At 41.5% G+C, this 18952-nt stretch overlaps 1 long non-coding RNA gene across 3 annotated transcripts in view; it reads left to right on the top strand.

The window, feature by feature from the left end:
• Positions 1-18952, top strand: part of LOC115940902 (uncharacterized) — a 118429-nt gene that overhangs the window by 81860 nt on the left and 17617 nt on the right. Inside the window, exon 3 of one of the 3 annotated variants that reach the window (XR_014148904.1) lies at positions 7569-7750. The exons of 1 other annotated variant lie outside the window; for it this stretch is intronic. This is a non-coding gene — a long non-coding RNA (uncharacterized LOC115940902). Of the gene's footprint in view, positions 1-7568; positions 10037-18952 lie in introns of those variants that run through there. One more of the 3 variants, XR_014148903.1, reaches the window with a different exon arrangement.

Genomic DNA, 18952 nt, shown 5'->3' with positions numbered 1-18952 from the left:
AGGGTCAGAGGGAGAAGCAGGCACCCCGCCGAGCAGGGAGCCCGATGCGGGACTCGATCCAGGGACTCCAGGATCATGACCTGAGCCGAAGGCAGTCGCTTAACCAACTGAGCCACCCAGGCGCCCAGGAACGTGGGTTTTTTCTTAACTCACTATGCTCATTATGGCACAATTATCTATTCTACTGTAACACTGCCCACTCAGAATTCACTGGCCAACACGGCTGCCTGGCCTTACCTCAGAGAGAGGACATCTTAAGAAAGTCCCAAGAATGGCCAGAAACAGATGTAATAAAAACCATGCTCTAAAGTTCATACACAACACTCCTTGGGGAACTTCTGGGATTTGCACTCAGGTGCTTTACTTTCCTGTTAAATACCCTTTTAATAAATTTCCTTATCTGATTTCCAAACCCACAGCAGATTACAAGGGTAGGGAAGGGCAGGCACTCTGCTCAGTTGACATTTTAATTCAGTGAGTCATTTTGCTTGGAAACCACCTTTCCCCATGACTGACCTCATCCTGTACTGAAGGACTCCAGGATTCATCTGAACACCCTCATGACATGTACATTTACTGTGCCATGATGTAGTGGTAAGAACACTGATACACATTAGTCCTGGACACAAATCTTGACTTCAACATTCATAATTCTACGTCCCATGGATTGTGAATGATTTAAGGACGTTGTGTCTTAGCTTTGAATCACCCGTAACCCATCCCCCTACTCCAAGCCTGGGATAATGCTAGTCATGTAATAGTGCTTGACAAATGGATCTTGAATGAATAAATGAAAGTATGATTTGATAAGTTCCCCTCTCTGATCCTCAACTGTCTCATCTAAAAAGGATGGGCTTCCTTGGAATGTTAAATAGCAATATACGTAGAAAGCACAATATAAAGTATAATGTATGATATAAATGCAAGGTATTTTGCTACTCAGGGTTGAATCAGAGGTGTCTTTCAAAGGGTCAAGGGAACCTTTAGGTCCTTGTGTCTACGACTTGAAGTAGTTGCCACTAGATGGCAATGTTTTCTGAAGGCACATGAAGCCATTTTTGAGTCTACCCTAGTGGCCTTCAAACTGGGGGTTCTCATACCACTAGGAATACAGAATGCTTTCCCAGATGTGCTCAAGCATGGATAGCTTTGAGGAAATCAGTTTTCCAGTCGGCAACGTCTATGTGTCTTCTTTCCTAAAACTAACCCGCTTGGGAAGGTACCTGTGTTCATAATAGCCCTACTCCCAACTTTTAAAAAACAAAGACGTAGCCATTATTCATCCCAAATCATATTTTATGGCACAACCAGGTGAATAATATCCATCAGGGAATCAAACAAAGGGGAAGTCTCCTTCACTGATTAACAAGGAACCAGTCTTTCCTTATCTTTTTTTTTTTTTTTAAGATTTTATTTATTTATTTGACAGAGAGAGACACAGCGAGAGAGGGAACACAAGCAGGGGGAGTGGGAGAGGGAGAAGCAGGCTCCCCGCAGAGCAGGGAGCCCAATGCGGGACTCGATCCCAGGACCCTGGGATCATGACCTGAGCCGAAGGCAGTCGCTTAACCAACTGAGCCACCCAGGCACCCTCTTTCCTTATCTTTTACATACTTCTGTGAAGAGTGAAACTTGGCTTTAGAAATGGGGTATTTTGGCTCATGTTGTTATGGTCTAAAAGAAAATATATGGTACAGTGGGGTAGTGGGGATAAGGTTTCTTCCATCCCCTAGGAATTATCAAAGAAAGCATTTACCTTGAGGAAGTAAAGCACAGAGGGTGTTTTTTAAAAAATTCTAAACAGTTTTTTCACATTCTTAAATCTAATTCTTTTCATCTATTCTCAATACTCATTCCAAAATCATTAGCAGGAAAGAAATATGTTGGAATGGCCAAAGCAGTTGATTATTTGATTTTTAAATTTTTATTTATTAAATTTTTAATTAATTAATTTAGTTGATTTTTTCAGATGTAGCTAAAATATTTTTTAGAATAACCAGATTCTTCATGACTCACTAGCTAAAACCAAGTTTTTACATGATCTCTTTCAAATTTGGTGCATAATTCAATAAGATAGTTACTAATGATTTTTATCAAATCATATAAAATATTTACTCTACTATTAATGATTTGTTTTTAGTTTATCTTATTTAATTTTATTTAATGTTATCTACTTCCCATTAGCAAAAAAAATTATATTTTATGTGCAATTACAATTAATTTTTACAATCTATACCTTTCTATTTCATTAAATCATGGGAAAAGTTTTATCATAATGTCTAATGAAATAATGGTGCTATTTCTGATTTTTATACTTGAGATTTATTTATTGTCAAAAGCAGAACCTCAGAGTCTGAAACAGGTAAATAGTTATATTTGATCAAAGAAATATCAGGATTTGTATCATATTCCTTGCTTTATAAATAGCTTATAATTTGGCCATGCATGACATTGCAATATAACAAATGAAGAATAGGTAATGAAGAATAGCATATTGATTTGTTACTTTGATTTTCTAAATTTAAAAATTGATTAAGAAAGAGATAAACGAATTATACTAAATCTACCTTAAATTAATCTTGACCACTTCTAATCCTTATAACAACCCTTGAAATAGGTCCTATTATTGCCCCCAGAGAGGTTAAGTAATTTATCCATAGTCATAAAAGCAAAAAAAGGCCTCTGAGCAAGCCAACATAAATGTCACCATTACTGTGTATTAAACTTAGGCAAGTTATACTTTATATATTCCAGTGTTACACAATAAAATAAGCTTGACCACATGGTTTCCAAGCTCACAGCAAAATAGGAGAAAACTAGAAGTCGGGGAGCAGCATCTACTAGAGACAAACATTTTGACATTAGTGAGAAATGGCAGTCAACAACCTAATAGGTTGAGTTTGGCCTCAACTTATTTATTTACTTATTTATTTACTGCCTTACAGAGAACTGTCTAGGACCTCCAACACAGTGTTCAATAGGTGGGACTAGAGTGGGCATTCTTGCCTTGGTCTTGATCTCAGGGGGAAACCATTCAAACTTAACACCATTTTTTTTTTCAATCTTACACTATTAAGCATGATGCAGCATTAAACTTTCTGACGTTAAAACTTACGTTCCTGGTATAAACCCCACTTGGTCATAATGCATTATCCATTTTATGTATTATTGGATTCAATTTGCTAATATTTTGTTAATAATTTTACATCATGTTCATGAGGGTTATTGGTCTGTAGTTTTCTTGTGATATTCTTGATGGTTTTGGTATCAGGGTGATGCTGACTTCACAGAATATGTTGGAAAACATCCCTCTTCCTTCATTTTCTGGAAAACTTTGTGTAGAATTGGTATTATTTCTTCTTAAATATCTGGTAGGTTTCTCAGTAAAACCATCTGGACCTAGCATTTTCTTTATGGAAGGGTTTTCAACAACAAATCAATTTCTTTAGTAGGTATAAGGCTAAGTTACATATCTTCTTTTGAATGACGTTGGTACTTTGTGTCTTTAAAGAAACATGTACATTTTATCCATGTTGTCAAAATTATTGGCAAAAAAGTTGTTTATAATATTATCTTATGATGCTTTTAATGTCTATAAGTTCTATAATGATATTTTTCTCTCTCATTCCTGACATTGGCAATTTGTGCCATTGCTCTCTCTCTCTCTTTTTCCCCACAGTGAATCCGGTTAGAGGTTTATCAGTTTCATTCTTCTCTCAAAGAACCAGCTTTTGGTTTCATGATTTTCTCTATTATTTTTGTTTTCTATTTCATTGATCTCTGCTCTTATCTTTATTTTTTCCTTTCTTCTGTATACTTTGGCTTTAATTTGTTCTATTTCTTGTTTCTGAAGGTGGAAGCTAAAGTCATAGACTTAAGACCTTTCTTCTTTTCTAATACAGGTGTTTAGTGCTATAAATTTCCCATTAATACCCACAAATGTTGATAGGTTGTTGTTATTTTCATTCAGTTCAGAATACTTTCTAATTCCCTTTTTCTCTTTTTTTGACCCAAAAGTTATATAGAGTATATTTAGTTTCTAAGTATTTGGACGACTTCCCAGAGATCTTTCCATTATTTAATTCTATTTTGGTCAGAGAAAACACTTTGTGTGAGTTGATTCCTTTTAAATTTATTGAGACTGGTTTTATGGCCCAAAGATGATTAGAAATACAGTCCACCTGCAGTACCTGGGCAGTTCAGTGTGAAGCATCTGACTCTTGATCTCAGCTCAAGTCTTGATCTCAGGGTTGTGAGTTCAAGCCTCAGGTTGGGCTCCATGCTGGGCATGAAGCCTACCTAAAAAAAAAAAAAAAAAAAAAATCCACCTAATAGGAGAAAATGTGGTCATTATTATGCTAATAAAAGGACTAAGGTCTGAGCAACAATATGTTTCTTTTCTTTTTTTAAGATTTTTTTTTTTTTTTTTTTTTTGAGAGAGAGAATGAGATAGAGAGAGCACATGAGAGGAGGGAGGGTCAGAGGGAGAAGCAGGCTCCCCGCCGAGCAGGGAGCCCGATGCGGGACTCGATCGCGGGACTCCAGGATCATGACCTGAGCCGAAGGCAGTCGCTTAACCAACTGAGCCACCCAGGCGCCCTAAGATTTTATTTTTAAGCAATCTCCACACCCAACATGGGGCTCAAACTCAGCTCTGAGATCAAGAGTTGCCCACTGTACCGACTGAGCCACCCAGGTGCCCCAGTGTTTCTTATCATAGATCAGTATATTGGAGTTTGGATTTTACACATCAGTCTAATGAGCTCAGTAAATATGAGTTCCTTACTGAGAGAACAAGCTGCCGCTTAAAGTTCACTTCGTACAATGGCAAAGATCTTAATTGAAAACTGAACATTTCAATCTTCCAGGTATTTTCAAATATCCATATATTTTTACTCATATATTTGTTTTACCTTTAGAACATAAATGATGATTTTAGGCCTCTGAGTAAATTGTCCTTTCTTGGATTACTTTGTTTCTCATCTGAGAATTTAAAATTAAGTAAATTTAATTTACTATATTTATACGTGAATGTATTTTGAGAGGAAGTCCATGTTGCTCAATATCACTAATTTAGCAGTTTAAGTGGCCAGTAAATATGTAGAATTTGAGCCTCCTTAGAATCAGTTCCAAAGTTTTATTCATGAACATAATGAAATTAAATATTTTCAGAGCCATTAGATGGTGTGTAAGTACATTGACTCAGGATATTTTTCAGTGTGCTACTAGGGGTCATAATTGCAATATCTGAATAAAAATTACTGACCTATTAAAAGAAGTTGCTGGGGTGCCTGGCTGGCTCAGCTGGAAGAGCATGCAACTCTTGATGTTAGGGTCATGGGTTGGAGTCCCACGCTGGGTACAGAGATTACATACATACATACAAACGTTTAAAAATTTTTTTAAAAGTTGTTGTCAGTGTCAAAAAGCAAGGACAAAACAAAACCAATGAAAAAAGTGACCCTCTGCTTCCCCCACAAAGCAGAGGGGAGTGGCCAGGGAAAGAAAAGTCGTATCCTTCCTGTGCTGTCCTCACAGCCAATATTTAGTCTCCTTAGTGTGCCTCAAGCACTCTGTCCTTTCATGACTGGGGGTGCTAATCCTTAACTGTGGTAAAGAAGGCATAGTGACAGTAAGATCAGCTTAAGTCATCAGGCCCTCTTGAAACTGTTTTCTCTCACGAGGCTATTTGGCTGTTTTAAGCCCTAATTTTAAATACGATCTTAATGTATGTATGTAGGCCCCACATGCCCCATAGGAGGCATTGAGCCTTTCAGTTGCAAAGTGTAAAGCTGTATAGAAAACTAAGTGGCATAGCACCAGATCTAAGGAACCAATCATCTGTCTGGGGAGAGGGGAGACTTTTGTTCTAAAATAACCACAGGTCTGGGGTGCTGGCTGACTCAGTCAGTAGAACATGCGACTCTTGATCTTGGGGTCATGAGTTCAAGCCCCATGTCAGAAGGTAGAGTGTAATCTTAATTAAAAAAACAAACAAACAAACAAACTTTAAAATAACCACAAATCTGGATGCACAAGATGAAATCAACTGCTCCCATTTATAACGTGTCAATGATAATAACCTAACCCCTCTCATCTGGTGTTTTCCAACCAATTAAACATTGTTGGCACACCATGGTAAGTTTTATGAAAAAGAGAAAAAGAAAGTATTACTCAGTTCAACCGTATATTTAAAGCAAAGACATGAAAGAAACATCCCTTGCTTCTGCCACAAGCCTATGACAAGGTAGGCAGCCAATCTGTTCTAGAGAAAAATTTGTCCTAAAGTTCCTCCACAGCTTTTTAAAAAATAATCTATAGAATTGTAACTCCCTTCACATTCAATAATGTCTCTTTGTCTACATCGTTCAATGTGAAAGGAAGAACTGAAGTTAAAAATGTGTATAATTCAAGAAATCTTTTTGTGAGAGGTAATGAAGTTAGAAACCAAATCCCCACAAATGGAACGCTCCAGAGTTTCACTAATTTCACTTTTCCCCTGCAAGGGTGGGTTCACCCTCCGAGGGTGAACAAGAAAGAAAGCACCTACACATGGTGCCAGGAGAAAACACAGAATTGAAAACATCAGATAGGGAATCAGAAAACCTAAATGCTGACCCTGGCTTTGTCGCTAACTTGATGGGTAAAATGGAATTAAGCTGCTTTGTCTTTCTGCTCTGGAGTTCCTCATCTTTAAAGTCAGGGGATTGGATTAATAAACTCCAAGATTCCTGTGGACTCCTCCCCTCTGCTTCTTTGGTTTCCATGGCTCCCTGCTCTCTATGTTCTCCTAATATTTCTTTTTTTTTTTTTTTTAAAGATTTTATTTATTTATTTGACAGAGAGAGAGAGAGCAGGAATACAAGCAGGGGGAGTGGGAAAGGGAGAAGCAGGCTTCCCGCAGAGCAGGGAGCCCGATGTGGGGCTTGATCCCAGAACCCCGGGATCATGACCTGAGCCGAAGGCAGACGCTTAACGACTGAGCCACCCAGGCACCCTATGTTCTCCTAATATTTCTGGTTCCTCCTTTCTGACAATTCTTCTTCCTATTGTCACATAAACGTAGAAGTCTCTCTAGTGAACTGTCATTGACTCCCTTTTATTTCTAATCCTCTCCTGCAATATTATATTCTCTGTGGTAGATACTGGTGTATTACCCAGATCCCCTTCTTTTTCTCTTTCTTTTTTAAGATTTTATTTTTAAGTAATCTCTACACCCAACATGGGGCTCCAACTCACAACCCCAAGATCAAGAGCCCCACACTCCACCGCCTGAGTCAGCCAGGTGCCCTCCAGATCCCCTCCTTCTATACCGACTTTCCTTTCCTCAGCTGCTGGGAAGGTTGGAGGATGACAACCCTCAGCTGAGTCCCCCTCTGGGAATGCCCTCATGCAAAGAGAGCCACCTTACCCGAGGTCACATCCCCTTCCTGAGGAAAGCCACATCCAATGTTTGTTCAGTGTGGGAATGAGAAGAGCCACCCTCCTTGCTTCAGGATGGGATAATTTTGAAGAGCCAGCCATACCTGCTCCAGAATTCTCCTAGTTTCCGTTGTAACGCATTGCAGGTCAACTCCTCCAGTTCTACGGGTGTGGATCCTGAGAGCACTCTTCCACAAACCACCTACACAAAGATCTTCATCTCATTATCTATTTCTTGGAGAACCCAACTTAAGACAGTTGATGCCAGGAGTGGTTCAAGGAAGTTGACTCTAAAATAGGATATTGGAACTGGACCATCCATCTTCCAGTGAGTACCCCATCACTGGTGGCCAGAGGAACACGACAAACTTTTGGTATGCAGTATAACTATTAAAACTTTCACTAGTGGTGGACTTGGATGGAATCCTAATGGAAGGGGATGTACCAGCTTTTGAGAGTTTGGGGAAAGCACTAACCATAAGTACTAACCACAGTGAAATCAGATGGGTTTTTCTGAGTGTCACTGATGCATTGGAGAAAAGACACCAAAAGACTAAGAGTGATTAATCATCAATTGAAGGCCAAATGTGAAAACGAGAGGGCCTCCTTGGAAGCATATAGAGACTCTCATCTCCTGCAGCCAGAGGTCAAAAAAAGCATTAGATGGACAGACCCTGGACTTAATTATAAGAGCAGCAGAAATCCAAAGAAATTTGAATTCTCCAGTCTGCTGTGCCAAGGTCAGGACTCTAAGTAAGAAGAGGTGAAACCCCAGACTTGGGATGGGAATATCTGGATTGATGCACACAGAAACTTGGAAACTACAGATCCCTCTAAACTTTCTGGGCCAGCAAAATGGCCCACTGCTCCTGTTAAGGGTGAGTGTCCCCACTTGTTTATAAATAATGCAGAGTCCCCTCAACCTAGATAAGAAATCAAAGAAGGATTTTTCAAGAGCAGCCCTGCCACTTGGACAATACAACCCAGCAAACATTATGGTATTAGAAGTGTCATGGACAAGGATGCCATGTGGAACTTCAGGCAGTTTCCAATAGAGAATCACAATGTAGACCCCAAGGGTACTAGAGTAAGGCTGTGCCAACTTCAGTGAAGAATTTTCCACCATTTGAAAAATAGCCCCAAACGTGCTACTGTCTGGTAGACAGAAGAACTGATTATAGGACATCAAGTGAACATGTGGCCCAGGCTGCCTATTACAAGATTGTTTCTATCAGGCCCATCTATTACACAGTGGAAGTGGTAAATCTGGGATCAGGCATGAACAGTGTCAGGAGGGCACAGTATCCTGCATAAGCAGGTGATCCAAAACCCCTGTCATCCACTACTGGTACACTGATGTCTCTCCCTCAGCTCATACCTACAGCTCCATTGGCATATTTAGGGGCTCCACTGGGGCTTTCTTAGGAGTCCCTTATTCTTTTTTTTTAAGATTTTACTTATTCATTTGAGAGAGCACAAGCAGGGAGAGAGGCAGAGAGAGAGGGAGAAGCAGACTCCCCACTGAGCTGGGAGCCCGATATGGGGCTTGATCCCAGGACATGGAGATCATGACCTGAGCTGAAGGCAGATGCTCAACCATCTGAGCCACCCAGGCGCCCCAGCCCTTACTCAATTTTGAAGGTAAATGGACAAACACAGCAGCCAGTCTAAGAAGTTTCTGGTGACCAGAGACTAGCCCACAGGCTGTGGTTATCTACTTTCTGTGGGAAAAGAAATGACATGAGGTAGGAATATATATATATGGGCAGCCTTGGAAAGCTGGGCAAGTTGGTCAGGGGTCTGAAAGAAGAAAGACTAAAAGATAAGGTTGAGGGCCTGGTTTACCCAGACCACCAAGGAGGCCACCTAGATCAGCAGAGGTGCTGGCTGAGGGTAAGGGAACTCTAGAATGGGTAGTGGAGGAGGGTCATCTTGAGTTTTAGTTCTACCTGAAGGCCAGCTGCATTAGTGAGGGCTGAGACTATCCCAACAACCTTTCTCTTTTAATCTTCCCCCAGGAAAAGAGACCAGTCAGAATTCTGGAGGTGTTGAACTTGCTGTATAAAGCAAGTGGGTCTGAGTGGCATAATAGGTAGGTTTTCGTGGATGCGGTGCTGTATTGCCCAGGCCCTCTGTTCTGGACCAAGGCACTTATTCTCCCAGATACTGGGCGTGTTGGCTACCAAAAACTCCCAGCTAAGTCTTTCTCCAAGGATTGCCTTCAGCAGAGGAGCACTGTCTCCCCACAAGATCATTTCCCTTGCCTGGCCTCAAGTCCAGGGCCCTTGCCCCAGGGTGGGACACCCCTGAAGGCCCATCCATGCTTCAGAGCCCCCACTGGGTCATGTGAAGCCTCTACTGCAACTGTGCTGCTATTCAGGTGTCATCCCAAGGGCACATCCCCTGTAAAATCCTGCACACTGGGGGCTTGGGGTGTTAGTGTTTAAAGGGTAGTTTCAGTTTGAGAAGATGAAAAGTTCTGAAGGTGGATGGTGATGGTTGCACAATACTGTAAATGCATTTAATTCCACTGAACTGCACAGTTAAAAATGGTTAAAATGGTAACATTTATGTTATTATGTTTTACCACAATAAAAAAATTCCTGCACATGAATCTCCCTCAGGGTCTTCTTTCTTTTTTTTTTTTTTTAAAAGATTTTATTTATTTATTTGAGAGAGAGTACATGAGAGGGGGGAGGGTCAGAGGGAGAAGCAAACTCCCTGCCGAGCAGGGAGCCCGATGTGGGACTCGATCCAGGGACTCCAGGAATATGACCTGAGCCGAAGGCAGTCGCTTAACCAACTGAGCCACCCAGGCGCCCTCAGGGTCTTCTTTCTTAAGGAATCTAACCAAACAACCTCTGTGAATATGGCAAAAATTGCTAGCTTCTACCAATATTCATCCTTTCTTTCTTCTTTAGTAATGGAACTCAGCCTGAAACTGCAAGTGGTCTTGCCCTTGGCCATGGGATGTGAGACATGTAACTAGGATGTGAGGCACGTGACTAAGTTTGGCCAATTGAGTGTGAGAAGTGATATGGGCCACTTCCTGGTCATGCTTTTAAAGTAATAGGCATGTCCTCTACTTGTCTCTGCTCTTTTCTGCTGGCTATGATGCAGATGCAATGGCAGGAGCTAGAGCCAGAGATGGAAGCCATAGATAGAAGATGACAGAGCCACCCTACCAACCCTAGACTGATTATCTCTGGCTGTTACAGGAGATATAAATCAACTTCTGTACTGTTTAAGCCATGGAATTTGAGGTATCTTTGTTACGACAGCTCAGCCTCTATCTTAGCACTTTGATTGACTCCAGAATTCATTCCTCTCATCCTGACTCCTTTTACAAACAGCTCCTATTTCTTGTCCCCAGTTTTGAGACTCAGCATGTCCATACCATAATTTATCCTAATGCTTCCTAAACTTTGTTCCTTCTTTGTTCTTTATTTCTAATAATACCACAATTCCCTACTTATAAAGAAAGAGCCCTAAACATTCACACAGTGGAATACCATTCAGCCATTAAAAAGGGGGAGGAGGTGGGGCGCCTGGGTGGCTCAGTCGTTGGGCGTCTGCCTTCGGCTCAGGTCATGATCCCAGCGTCCTGGGATCGAGCCCCACGTCGGGCTCCCTGCTCTGCGGAGAGCCTGCTTCTCCCTCTCCCACTCCCCCTGCTTGTGTTCCCTCTCTCCCTGTCTCTCTCTGTCTGCCAAATAAATAAATAATAATAATAATAAAAAAAGAGGAGGTAGCCCAAGATAATACTGATAATAGAACCATCCCCAAGAGCTGTTGTTAAGTGAAAAAAGTAAAGAGCAGTACAGTGTCTATAGTATACCACTATTTGTGTTAGAAAAAAAAAAAAAAAGACTACCTACCTCTATAAATATTTGTATGTGCGTAGAGTATCTTGGAAGGATAACCAAAGACTTGAGTTGCTGCTCTATTTATTTATTTTTAAAAAAAATTTTTAAAGTAGTTTTTACATCCAAAGTGGGGCTTGAATTCACAACCCGAAGATCAAGAGTTACATGCTCCACCGACTAAGCCAGCCAGGCACCCCTATTTGAGTTGCTGCTCTAGGTAGGACAGCTGGGGGACAAGGTGGCAGAAAAACTAATTTCTTACATATACCTGTTTGAATTGTGTACTGTGTGCAAAGAGCTGCTAGACTGTACAACCCAAGGATGCACTATTCAAATTCTGATTTGTGTAACTGGCACCTTTGGGATTGTGCTGTGTGTGGCCTGAGCAGCTGTTCATATCAGTCCTGTTATGCATGTTTTCCATACTCAAAAAAAAGTTCAAGAAAATATGCTTACTCTTTGTTCTATAGTTTAAACAGAACAGCTATTTTCTGAAACTGTCTCAGTTAAAATATCCTAGGATTTCATAGATCTCTGTCTGGATTGTTATTTACATCTCTGTTACCAACCATCAATTTTACTATCATTTAAGAGTTCCCAATCTTAAAAAAAAAAAAAAAGAGTTCCCACTCTTTTCAGGAACTTCCTTCAGCATTGAAATGACCAGGCACCTTTTTCCTCCAAAGAACTCCAAGGTGAGATTGAGGGAGGCAGAACACTAAAACCTGCCTAAGGGTGTGACCCCCACAATTATCCTCCTCCTGGGTGCTATCAATGATCAATTATTTAGTATGGACTGAGGACCTGAAAAATGTTCTTAACTTTTGATCCTGCAAATTCTGCTACTATGAATTTCCCACATATCCTAAGAAAAGCATTGGCAATACACACCAAGATGTACGTACCAGAATGCTCACCGTGGCTTATTTCTATTTCTGTTGTCCAAAAACAAACCACAGAGCCATAGATATAGGACTCGTTAAATCTAGTACAGTTCATCTAGGTAACGGAATTCCAGATATTAGAAGAATAATGAAATGGGAAAATGATTACATTGTATTGATAAATGATAAAAGCAAATTACAAAGCAGTAGGTAAGGGTATTATCCTTAGACAATCCTAGTGCGGTGTTTGCTTTTGTTTTTTGTTTTAAGTAAGCTCTACACCCAACGTGGGTTTGAACTCACAGCCCTGAGATCAAGAGTTGCATGCTCTTACCGACTGAGCCAGCCAGGCACCCCCCAATTTGTTTTTTAAGAAAAGTATATAACTATATCTAGAAAAGATATTCACCAATATGTTAATACTGCTTTTCTTTGGGAGCTGGGCTTATTATAGATAACTTTTCTTTTTTTTTTTTTTTTTAAAGATTTATTTATTTGACACAGAGAGAGAGACAGCTAGAGAGGAAACACAAGCAGGGGGAGTGGAAGAGGGAGAAGCAGTCTCCTGGCTGAGCAGGGAGCCCGATGCGGGGCTCGATCCCAGGACCCTGGGATCATGACCTGAGCCGAAGGCAGACGCTTAACGACTGAGCCACCCAGGCGCCCCACTTTTATTTTTTTCTTTGTGCTTGCCTGAATTTTCTCAAATTACAATTAATCTGTTTTCTCTCTTTTTTTTTTTTAAGATTTTATTTATTTGACAGAGAGAGACACAGCAAGAGAGGGAACACAAGCAGGGGGAGTGGGAGAGGGAGAAGCAGGTTTTCCATGGAGCAGGGAGCCCAATGTGGGGCTCGATCCCAGGACCTGGGGATCATGACCTGAGCCGAAGGCAGACGCTTAATGACTGAGCCACCCAGGCACCCCCATTTTCTCTTGCAGTTAAAAAAAATGTTACCCCTCCCAAAGTCAATTTGGGGGGCTCTTTGAGCACTTCAGTTTGCTCCTCACTAGTCTCCCATAGTACTCTGAGGCATATATAAAAATTTTATTTTATTTTATTTTATTTATTTTTTTATATACAAATTTTAAATGAGAAAACATCAATCCTGGGTTATGTAGAGAATTCTCCCAACTTGATTATGTACTACAAGGAGGAGGTAAGAGTAGAGGGTAGCAGATGGTAAGGGGGTAGGGATGGGTAAAATAGATTAAATGGTGTTGTTACCTTTGTTGTAAGTTTTCCTTCCAGAAAAAGTAACTTAATGATTTTCTAGCTAAATGAGCTATTTTACATTTGTAGAGATGACAAACTTCACTATTCACCAGGACCATATGCTTTTTTGGTATTCATATAGGCTTTGAAGTCTAAAATACATGCTGTCTAAGAATGTTAGTCTAGACTAGATAATAACTCTCCCCTAAATAATATATAAGTATCTTTTTAAATTAGCCTTGGCAAGAAGAAATTTTAAAAATAGAAGATGTGGGTCAGAATAAGTTCTATAAATAAGTACATTCCTTATAAAACATTTATGGATTTGATTGAAGGATTATTTTAGACACATTTGTGTATAGTATAAAAACAAATTAAATGTAAAAAATTTTAATAATGAAAAAGTGAGTCCTAAAAAGACCAGCAGGTGGCATAAATAATTTATTTAATCAAAACTGCAGAGATCTATATGGTAAAAGATACCTTCCCTGACCTTTCCGCCGTGAAAAAAAATGTCATGAATATTTAGACCAAAATTCCCAATTAAAGCATCACTAACAAGATTAACTTAGTTATAAATACAAAAATTAAAATTGCAGGAGAGGTAGATCTCATAGATATCAACCCAAAGCTAAATCATAAACTTGTGTGCCTGGGCCTATCATTAAACTGAAACACAAAAGACAACATATAATGAGAGCATCTAACCTGGATGCTCCACCCAGCACACTTCAGCATCTTTGAACTCTTTCTGGAAGGAAGAGTGTGCTGACATTCAAGACTCAAGAAAATAATGTTTTTAAAAGCTACGTGGGTGTGTACCTGCCCCAGTTAATTACTCTGCAAGAACAACATTAAGCCTCTCCTCCTTTCAAATATAACCAGAATGTTGGTCTCAACATTGTCTTTACTGGGTACTAATAATGTTCCAAGACACCAGCCTATCAGATACCTGTTGGCTGCCTTGGATCTGAAATAGGATATTTTCCCCCATTCACCAACAGGAAATTTTGTCTCTGCTTACTTTTGTACCTGCTCCCCTGAAAATAGTTCCCATCCGAGAGACACATGCCAGAGAGATAGTTGACCATGTGGTGGGATTGGCCTTGACTTAACAATGGAAGAGGAGACTTTGTCAAGGGTAGTCCTGCAGGTTCTTGATTCTTAGTAGCACATAGCACAGAGGCTCAGACCTGTGCATGTCATCTAAGACCTCTAGAGCAGTTCTTCCTGACCTGGGACCCTAAACTGGAAAGCCAGGAGCCACAAGCTGATCACCATAGGTTAGAATCCACATATGTGTAGTTTAGAAAAAACTGCACTGAACTATTAATAATGCTTTCTCTGGAAGGTGAGTTTATTTTTTATTTTTTATTTTTTTAAGATTTTATTTATTTGACAGAGAGAGAGAGAGAGAGAGAGCAAGAACACAAGCAGGGGGAGTGGGAGAGGGAGACGCAGGATCCCCGCTGAACAGGGAGCCCGATGCAGGGCTCGATCCCAGGACCCTGAGATCATGACCTGAGCCAAAAGCAGATGCTTAACCAACTGAGCCACCTAGGCACCCCATTTATTGTTACTTCTTAACAAAGCCTAGTCTTATAAATGTTTTTGGTTTTTTTTAAGATTTTATTTATTTATTTTTGCGAGAGAGAGAGAGAGCGCACAAGTGAGGGGAAGGGGCAGAAGGAGAAGTAGACTTCCCACTGAGCAGGGAACCCAATGCAAGACTCGATCCCAGCACCCTGGGATCATGACCTGAGCCGAAGTCAGACCTTAATTAACCAACTGAGCCACCTGGGCACCCTCCAGTCTTTATTTGGATGAATTTAAATTTGTTTTTTAATAGACAAAGTCTCTACCTTCAAGGGGCTTACATTTTATTTATTTTTTAAAGATTTTATTTATTTATTTGACAGAGAGAGACACAGTGAGAGAGGGAGCACAAGCAGGGGGAGTGGAAGAGGGAGAAGCAGGCTTCCCGCTGAGCAGGGAGCTCGACACGGGGCTCGATCCCCGGACCCTGGGATCATGACCTGAGCCAAAGGCAGACGCTTAACACTGAGCCACCCAGGTGCCCCGAATTTAATTTTTGAGTGCAAATATTACTCAATATATACAAGCTTGACAAAACCCACCTAACCTAAAGAGTGTCTAAATCAGATACCTATTCAATTATGTAAATCACCAGTGACTCATTTCAGAGACTTTCCAGGTGTCTCCACTACCTGTTTCAGGAAAATGCTCCACTGTTACTGTACTGTTTGCTTTTCTGTGGACACCTTACACACAGCTACATTTTGAAGCATCACCTCTCAGGTCTTGGCCCCTTCCCCACATTAGCCAGAAAGCAATACTGGAAGTCTACAGCTTTTTCTCAAGTGAGACATTCATGGTGCTGCTCTGTGTCCTTTGCAAGCAATCGTCAGCTTGCATCCCGCGTAGGCCAAATATTAATCGGAAGGCGGTTGGGGTGGAGGAATGTAGAACAAAGTTTTCTTTAAAACCGTGTTATAAATAATGATTGGAATCCAAGGCCAACTCACAAAAGTTGGATTCACACATAATAAAGTTGAAACCATTCAAATTTTGGTATATAGTAGGCACTTGGTATGTATTTGCTGGATAAATGAATATTGATAGTGCTTCTTAGCAAGAGGAATTTATAGACTGAGACTCAGTCTCGCTCTGCCTGCCCAGGGAGGCAACTACTCTGTTCCTAACACCTGGCAGCTGTTGATAACCTCAGGTATCACAAGGCATTGCAAGTTGGGGCTTGGTAACTAGGGAGATGCCTGTATTGGTGTCTTAGGCAAAGATCTTCTGGTTGAAAGTAACTTGGGGGGCTTACTTTAAGGGCACCAGCCTGTTGGTGCTCATATCTTTGGGTGTGGGCAATTCTCATAGAAGGATGGTTGTGGGCTGGAATATAAGAGGTATTTATTATATTTGGTGTTTTAGAACGTCACGCCATTTTCGTTTAGACTCATTTGGTGTTAAGGAATTGAGATTCATTAATGTTAGCTAAAATAAAGGGATTTATTGTAAGAAGTGATCAGAAGTCTACCATTAATCCAAAAGGAATCATCATCAGGCTTCCTGTGGCTAGGGTGGAGGGAGGTTCTGGGCTCAAAGTTGTTCAGAAGCCCTCAGCTGCAGGGCTCTGTGACCTTTCCTGCTGATGCTCCTCCACTGACAGGCTGTGAATACACATCTGCATTGTTCCACCTGCCTCCCACAGAGAGGGAGAACCTGTGGCATCGGACAACAGGGTGAAGGTCATTGGTTAGCATGAAAATTGGCAGCCCTCCCTGATGAATTAGCTGTGGTCCAGAAGGACAGTGTGCGGGGCCATGCGCAGGCACGTGGGGAGCAGATCATAGCTATCTAGCGAGGAGGACTATGGGGGCCCTTAATTTAATATCTCTCTTGTAACCAATAGAATGTGGCAGAAGTGACTTCTGGGTCAAAAAGGGCCACGCAGTTTCCACCTATTTCTCCTGGAATGCTTGCTCTTGGGATAATCCCTTTTGGAAGCCAGCAGCCATGCTGTGAGAAGCCCAAGCCTCTTGGAGAAGACATCGTAGGTGTTCCAGTCAGTAGTCCCAGCTGAGGCCAACCTTTGCATCATAACAGCCCAGGCACCAGATATGAGTGATGGAAACTTCAGATTATCACTGCTCCCAGCTATTCAAATCACCCCCAGTATTTGAGTTCCCAGCTAAGGGCCTAGGCACCATGGAGCAGAGACAAGACATCTCTGCTGCACCGGACCCACATTCCTCACCTATAAGGTTTGTGAGCATAATAAGATGGTTATGGTTTTATACCACTAAATTTGGGGTAGTTTGAAACAACAGTAGAAACCAGAATATAAAGCATGACACATTCAAAGAACCCGAAAGAAGGTGGTATGGCAGACCAACGTGGGCTCTTACTGGATACCTGAAGTAAAACCATCTCTGCTGCTTTCTACCATGAGAAGTCCAAAATCAGATAAAGAGAAAAGCAAGATCATCTGAAGCAGGTGTGGTTGGGAAGATTATGGAGATGTGGCTTATGCCTCTGTATAATCCCTAAACCAAGCAGAACACGTTATTCATTTTCAGTCTCTCCCATTTACTGTAGAGATAAATACAGAGGCCTCTGGTTCCACCCAGGTTTGCTTTACATCAGGCTTCCTTATTGAGGGTGGCTCTCCCCCCACTCTGAGCAACAACCCAACAGATGTCTCAGCTTCCCTCCACGTGTTCCTGTTCTGCAGCTTGCTAACGCCAGGCAACTGCTGCACACCCTTGCGGTGCTTCCGTCCCACCTCCAGCAAAGCCATCTTCCTGTTAGTTGCCCTAGTTCTCCAAACACTGGAGAAGAAAAGGCAAGAAATGCTGTCATTTCTTTTGGCCCAGATATGATTCCCCTGTTGCCTGGGCCATTCTACAATGGGCATCAATTTCAAGGACACCCTGCTGTGGCTCACTCTACCCTATATTGATTGTAGTATGGCTTTGCATGAATTGTAAATCAGGAGGCATTAGATCTTTAGGTCATTTGCACATGGTTTACACTGTGGAATGCACTCAGGGTGCAGGGCAAATGCCTGCTGACCCCATGTTTATTTTTTCAGCTGGTGATTGAAGCTCTGGCCCAGTTATAATAGATGGGAATGCCAATGTCTTGTCCATTTTCAACTTTAGTGCAAATCTTGCATTGAATAGGGGTCATATTTCTACTCTCAGCATGTAAAGTAAAAGTAATTGTCATGTATGTGTTTCCAAAATAAATATCATTGTGTTTGCCCTCCCACCTCCACCCCATAGAACTGTTTTTTTTTTATGAAGACATGAACATGGAAAAATAATATTCCAGGCTTCTGGGGGAATGTTATTAATATCTCCAAGAATGGGGGCATCTGGGTGGTGCAGTTGGTTAAGCATCTAACCCTTGGTTTAGGCTCAGGTCCTGATCTCAGTGTCGTGAGATCAAGCCCCATGTGGGGCTCCACGCTGAGCGCCGAGTCAGCTTAAGACTCTCTCCCCGATCCCTATGTGCTCGCTCGCTCTCTCTCAAATAAATAAATTTTAAAAATATATATCTCCAAGAATGGACAGACCTGTGAGCATGTACTGCTGGCTGACACGCTGGGTGTGAAGCAGCTCATCGTGGCAGTCAGTAAGATGGCCATCACGGAGCCGCCTTATAGTAGTGCATGCTTGAGGAGATATGCAAGGAGGTGAAGGCCTAAATCAAGAAGATCAGTTACAACTCTGAGGTTGTCGCCTTTGTGCCCATCTCAGGCTGGCATGGGGACAACATGCTAGAACCCAGCACCAAGATGTCCTGGTTCAGAGGCTGGAAGATCACCAGGAAGGAAGGAAACGTGGTGGCCATGACACTGCTAGAAGCGCTGGACTCCGTCATGCCCCCTGCCCGCCCTATGGAAGAGCCCCTGCAGCCACCTCTACAGGATGTATACAAGATGGGGGCATTGGCACCGTGCCTGTGGGCCGGGGGGAAACAGGCTTCCTCAAGCCAGGCATGGTGGTGACCTTTGCACCATGAGGCCC

This window comes from Leptonychotes weddellii, chromosome 10, assembly GCF_054177405.1.
Source record: "Leptonychotes weddellii isolate Sample4059 chromosome 10, ASM5417740v2, whole genome shotgun sequence".
Lineage (NCBI taxonomy): Eukaryota > Metazoa > Chordata > Mammalia > Carnivora > Phocidae > Leptonychotes > Leptonychotes weddellii.
The sequence above is the reverse complement of the archived record's forward strand: the minus strand, read 5'-3'. Positions and strand labels throughout refer to the sequence as shown.